This window comes from Cygnus atratus, chromosome Z (genome assembly GCF_013377495.2).
Source record: "Cygnus atratus isolate AKBS03 ecotype Queensland, Australia chromosome Z, CAtr_DNAZoo_HiC_assembly, whole genome shotgun sequence".
Taxonomy (NCBI): domain Eukaryota; kingdom Metazoa; phylum Chordata; class Aves; order Anseriformes; family Anatidae; genus Cygnus; species Cygnus atratus.
Window position 1 is genome coordinate 43,621,242 of NC_066396.1, and position 6,813 is coordinate 43,628,054.

Sequence of the window (6,813 nt, forward strand, 5' to 3'; positions counted from 1 at the left end):
CTTCTCAAATATCAGTTCAGTGGTTCAGTTTAAACATGCAAGTTGTTCTTTGTTGCATAGTGTTTTATGACAGTTATTAGTCAATAAACCTTTAGGTACATGAATAATAATAATTATAAAAATTACATCTATTGACTTTTTTGTGTTGCTACTGTAACATACAACTAGGTGACACCAATCTTTGTCTATTAGACATATTTGCATAAAAATAACTTTCTTTTAGCTGTAGTACATCTTAGTGTGTCTTCTCTGGGATATGAAAGGAGAATTCCAAATTTTCCGGTTTATGAAAGGTCTTCTCATAATTCCATAGCTTTCTCTGTCTTCCTTGTCTGATACAGTCTCACCTGAGAGCTTCATAAGAAGTGCAATATTTTGCCCATTATCACTGCAGCAATTTATCGAGAGTTTGTACCATAAACACACACAGAAAAAAAAATATAAATAAATAAAATAAGACTTTAAAATAAACCATAAATGTGTGGTCACACTGTGGACTGAAAATGCCCTGTGTTGATTTAGTTTAGATCAATCTGTTATTTGTTTGTGGTTTGCAACAGATATAAGGAATAGTCAAACCAGATGTCTTTTATTTCAGAATAAGAACCTGGGCCTGGAAGACACCAGGTCTGCAAATACAATTTACCCCACAGATGTGGAATAGTTGGCTTTTTTCTGTAGCTACAGTAAGGGTCATCCCCATAAACTCTAAATGACAAGGCCATAAAACACTTCCTTATAAAAAAGCTGAAAGATTAAAAGCTACTAAACCTACAGGACATGCTCAGAGGATTGCAGGAGACACCAAAGCTTTTTCAGTATTATGTACTGAAGTAGTGACGGCTGTGAGTTCAGGCAGGATGTGCAACTGGAAGTCTGTGTATATATAAGAAAAAACCAGTACAAATCCTCCTGTGGACATGCATTTCAGCTCAAAGACAGTTCATTTAATTTCAGCACAGATCTTTTCCTGATGAGGGAAAGTTAAATTGAAATAAATCTCCTTGAAAAAGGAAACAATACTATCTGTACACATTCTTTACCATAGTTTAACAGCTAAATCTGCTGAAACTCATGTCTGAAATCCATGCTGAAGTGTGCACAGTCTGCCAAAAAAACTTGGCAAGGAAAGTGGAATGGTAGAATTGTAGAATAATTTAGGTTGAACAGGACCTCCGAAGGTCATCCAGCCCAACCTCCTGCCTGATATGGGCTTAGTCAGAGCAGGTTCCTCATGACCCTGTCCAGCTTAGCTTTGACTGTCTCCCTTCCAAGGATGGAGACTCCACAGCCTCTCTGGGCACCTGATCCAGTGTTTGGCTAGCTATATCGTGAGAAAGGTTTTTCTTATATCAGATCAGAATTTCTTATTTTCCAGCCTGAGTCTCTTGTCCTATCACCATGGATCTTGGAGAAGTCTGGCTATTTTTCTCTCTGTAACCTCCCATTAGCTGTAAAGAGCAATAAGATAAAGATGTGTTAGACAGACCAGAGAAGAGTTGCTTCTGAAGGAAGAAAATTGAGTGATAATTTTGGTGGTATAGGTTAACTTTCTTCTGCTTAATAGCAGAAATAATGCAGTTGGAACTCAGATGTGGGTAAAGGAATGGAGGAGTATGTTATTAACTCATGCGGCAAAGGGCCAGAAAAAGCAAGAAATTGTCCTAGCTAGGGCATCACAGACCTTGTAATTTAATAGTTATGCCCTGACAATTCACATGTACTTTGTTGATTGAGTGAATAGATTAACTCCTGCAACACGGGCAGAATAAGGGCCATTGCAGCTCTCCCATGTTGGCTGGGAGAGCAAGTGAGATGATGGCAAACCTTTCAAAAACAGCCCTGCACTGACAAATGCAACTTTAGCTCAACTCTTCTGTGCAGCAATATAGGGAGAAAAATACGTCCAGTGAGGACACCAGCTCTAGTCGTCACAGTGAGGACAAGAAGCTGGACTGAAGGTATCCTGATCCACAGTTCAGTGATTAAACATTTATGTCGTGTCCCAAACTGGCCTTTGCAAACTGCCTCCTACGTAGTTTGCTTTTTGTTTCTGCAGCTGAGCAAGGGCTGTGTTTTGGTAGGTATGTCCGTCTGCCATCTCTTCTGTGTCCTGTGCTGGGTCAGAGCCAGCAGCCCTGCACTAGGGAAGGAAGGAGTGTAGTCCCAGGAGGGGCTTCATGCCCCAGCTGCTCCCTCCACTCCCTCCACTCAGACCCTATCATGTTTGACAGAAAATTTCCACCTAAGGACTCAAAGTTTAATTTGGAAAAGCAATAGTCAGAGGAGAAAGCCAAGCAGATGGACACAGACACCTGATTTGGGGTCTCATTTGCATTTTCTAGGACAAGCGTTTAGAGACAAAGGGAGCACATCTGCCTCCTGCATAAGCAGAGGGCCAAGATTAGCAGTGCCTGAGGATCCTGGCTGAAATGCAAGCTCCCACACAGATTTTGTTAATTTGCTAGTGTTCATTTAAGGAAAAAAAAAAAAAAAAGGGAAAAAAAGAGAGTTTTTGAGAAATAAAATGCAAGGAACTGAAATAAACAATACCTGTTTCAAAGCTGGGTTGTAGCCCTGCCCTGCTCTGGTCTGGTTAGAACTGAGGATGGACATACAACAGCTGTATTTTCTGTTGTGTGTCCTACCTTTCTCATGACTGACGCTAACACAAATCACTTCACTCTCACTAAAACACACCTACATCTCCCAGAATGTTTTTTAACAGGGTATACCAGAAAATTTCACATTCCCCAGTGTAAGAGCGTCATATCTGCCTAAAGTCGTAGTGGGAGTCAGATAAGTAGGTTTACTTCATACAAATAGGAACTTCTGTGGCTTTAGGTCAAAATCTCCCTTAAAGCAACATAGGACTTTTCTGACAAATATGAGGTATGACATTTTGTCTAGAAAATGGTGTCCAAAAACAGCAGCATGCCCCAACATGATGGTTTGTTGGACCTAGAAACTGGAAGGGGTAACATCACAGCATTTCTAAAATGCTGGGTGACTTTCTGAAGTAGTGAAGCAAGTCTGATTCAGGAAGTTGATCTGTTGAGCCTTTGTGCTATTTGTTTTCTGGCTAAAATCATGTATTTTCTTAATGGCAGTAGGTGGAACGTATCCCTTTTTGCTGAGTTTTCCTGCTGCATAGTTAACTCATCAACTTTATTTGATAGACAACTTTATCTGAGGAATTTAGAACTACAGAATCACAGACCTTCCCTAGTTCTGCTGGTCACACTATTTCCGATGCAGGCGAGGATGCCATTGGCATTCTTGACCACCTGGGCACACCTCTGGTCGTTGACACAGGAACAACCAAATAGCTATAGCTTCTCCCAGAACAAATGGTGACAGTATTTCTTGTTGGTTTCTTCATGAGGTTCCTTAGGAGAACATTAGTCTCAAGAACTGGACTTTCCAGAGGCACATGGGGAAATGCTAATTTCTTTTCATTCAATGTGATTTATATGGGGTGATAACTGAGCAACTGAGCTGAGATGATGCAGTCTGGACAGACAGGTAGGGAAATGGGGACAACTGGCCCTTCAGCAAAGTTTATTTGAGGAAGCATGAAAAAAATGCATGGGCTTTTTGTCTGAATTTCAAACATCCACTTTTTTCCTCAGGATGGATATTCCCTCTCTGCAACTACAGTTGTTTTACATGCAAGTAATTTTTCTTCTATTTCATTTAACTTTATATGTTTGTGTGTCCATGTATATATACGTACATACATAGGTGTATGTATATACGTGTAGAAAAAGCCCATATACAGAGAGGTTATCCTTTCTTCAGCGCTGCCTCACTACTTCCAGGAAAATGCTCTACTGACTTTCAGTGGCATTCTTTAGTGTCTGGAATCTTCCAGCTAGCCCATTGTATCTTCCAAATTAACTTGACCCTTTAAGCAACTGAGGACAGAATAACAAGAAAAAAAAAATCAGCAGCATCATCAGATCAATTGTCATTCATCAGAGCATCGAGTTCTTGAAAGATTTAAGCCTCCCTAAAGAATTTTGAGATGGACTGCAAGGAGATGGTTGAAAAGATTAAACACCACCTTCTCTGGAAAATTGTCCAAGCTGAAATATGTCTTGTTTGAGAAACAAAGAGAAATAAAAATAATTTGGGGCTATTATTACAAAAGTCATCCATACTCTGTGCTGACTATCAAAGATGAGCAGAATAAACATGACTCAAGTATATTTCGAGATAAATAATACAAATAAGTTAATGAAAACAAACAAATTTACTGAAATTTCTGAAAAGGAAGTAAAGTTACAGAAAAGTTGTTGGACAGTCACTGTATAAGGCCATGATATATTACTTATATATAAATTAAATCTAATAGAAGAAAATGGCTCTTCATTATTGGACAGCTATAACATACAATATTAAAAATTATTCAGAATACTTTAGGGCTTGGGTAAATCTCAAAGCATTTTTTAGGTTGTTTTTAGTATAAACTCAGGCCCAATAAAATGCATACAAGAAGAAACTCACTGGCTAAATTAATAGTTTTGTTGGTGTCAGTAGCAAAACTTTCAACCATTTACAGGCATTCAGCAAATTATTCCACACAGTTACAAAGAAGAAACTTAAATATTTTACATATCTTCTACATAGCATGGTGGTTTACACAGATGTATACATAGAAATTTCCATACATAGTTACTATATCTTGAGGAAAGATTATCTTCAAGTAGAAGAAGACATGCCCATTTTTAGTATCCCAATAAAATAGATTTCTGCTGAACTAGATGAGAAATTAAAATAATGTCTTCCGAAAAATCCCTGGTTTTTTTTTTTTTTTTAGACTTAAAAGATCTGGCCAACTGGCCATTTGGGGGGCAGTTCATTCCCATATTTAAAAAATGTAAATTGTGCTAAGAAAAAATGTGTGTACATTTATACCTATATATATAAATATATAGGTTGTACCCATATACAAATTTTCAAACAAACAAAAAAAAAGAAATATATATATATATAAATTAACACTCTATGATGACTTTCATGTTGCCTTTCTTCTACTTTCTTTCTGTTTGTCTGCTTTCCCTCCCTTCCTGCCTGCTTTTTGCACACAAGCTGGTGCACTATATATAGCTCTGAAATTGAGTGTCGTCTTTAAAAATGCATCTCTTGTCAAGTTTTGCTGGGAGCAGCTCCACATGGAGGGCTTGTTGCAGTCAGAGGCTGACAGGGACTGCAAGAGCAGGCAAGGTGCAACGACTGTGGCTTGGGTGGAAGAGGGGAAAAGAGTGGCCAGCATGGGTTTTCCTTGGCATTTCCACAACTGCACAATCTTCCCCATGTCCTTTGGGTTTCCCTCAAATCCCTGCCCGACCTGGCAGCCTCCAGCTTGCCCATCTGGGCATCAGCAGGACTCCTCTGTGCTGCTAATTTAGTTTGGTCATGTTTACACACAAAAAGGGCGACACCACAATTTCATGGTGGTTATTATTATTATTATTTTTTTTGGCACATTTCTACATAGGTGGCCATCGGTACCACAGCCCCTCGGACTCACAGTGGTCATGCTTTGCTAGTAGACCAGCACCAACTGGTGACAGCAGGAGATGAAGATGCACACATGTCAAACTCATGGGGGGAGAGTGAATAGGAAGTGAAATCTCCATGCCAGAGCACACAGGGCCCATGCTCCAGACCCCCTCACCTTCAGGTGTTTGAATGTGTTGCTGAGGTCTGAAGCAAAACAGAGGCATAGCCCAGTGACCGAGTCTAATACAAAAGCAGCAATTTCCCATCTGCCCCAAATCTCATTCTCAGCTGTCCCATTACAAGCACGGAAGAGTTTCAACCTTCACTTCTGTGGAGGATCTGTGAATTGCAGCCAGAAGTTAATAAAGTAGGTTTACAATTGTATCACTGAGGTTTGAACCTCTTCTGAGTGATCTGGCTCAATTTTATGAATCCCTAGTCCCTATTAATATATTATATCTGAATTAATTTCCCCTTTCCCCTGTTTCCTCAGATATTATTACACCTTATTGCAGTTACATAAATTCACTACTCTAATACCATCTTCTTGGTTATTAGGTAATGTGGTATGCTCAAAGGTGACTGGGTGATTGAAATTGCATTATTTTCTTCATTCAATATCCTGAAATACAAACATTTGTGCTGCTGAGGAACATAAGCAGAAAAGACCCAAACACAGTCATCATCAAGCAAGATTTATTCTTACAGTGATTAGACCAGGCTTCCCCAGACAGTAACCAGAATGTCAGAGGTGACTCCCTTCAATGCAGTGCAAATGATACTGGCAGCCACTAGAATGGCTGGGAGTTATTTTCTTGAACCAGTCCCAGAGCATGAGCCCACTATTAACACAGAGATCAAAGAAAGAGCCAGATAGTGTGCCATACTTGCTTCACAAACGTTTGGTTTTCATTTTTGTGCTCCTCAATCAAAGAACATTAAATGAAGAAACTTTTTGACCTGTGCTGTTACCAAGAAAGTAGTTGGTTTAAATCCATCAAGTGGCTCAAATCCTTTGCTTGGCAAAGTCCTGCCATGAACTGCAGTCTTGTGCTGATGTCAAAGGCTGTAGCTGCTGGGAGACCAGCATGTGCTGACAGCTGGCAAGAACATGGCATGGGGGAACTGGGAGCAAATACACCTTCATAGACAGAAATTGTGGTATAGAGCGGGAGGTGCTGCCAGTTGTATGATCCTGGGGCCAGGTTTGGCACTCAGGTCAGTTTTCCACAGGTCTACCCGTCTGAGTTGCTTTGGTTTCTGTCTGCTTCACCATTTCAAATCAAGTTTTACTACTGTTTCTAG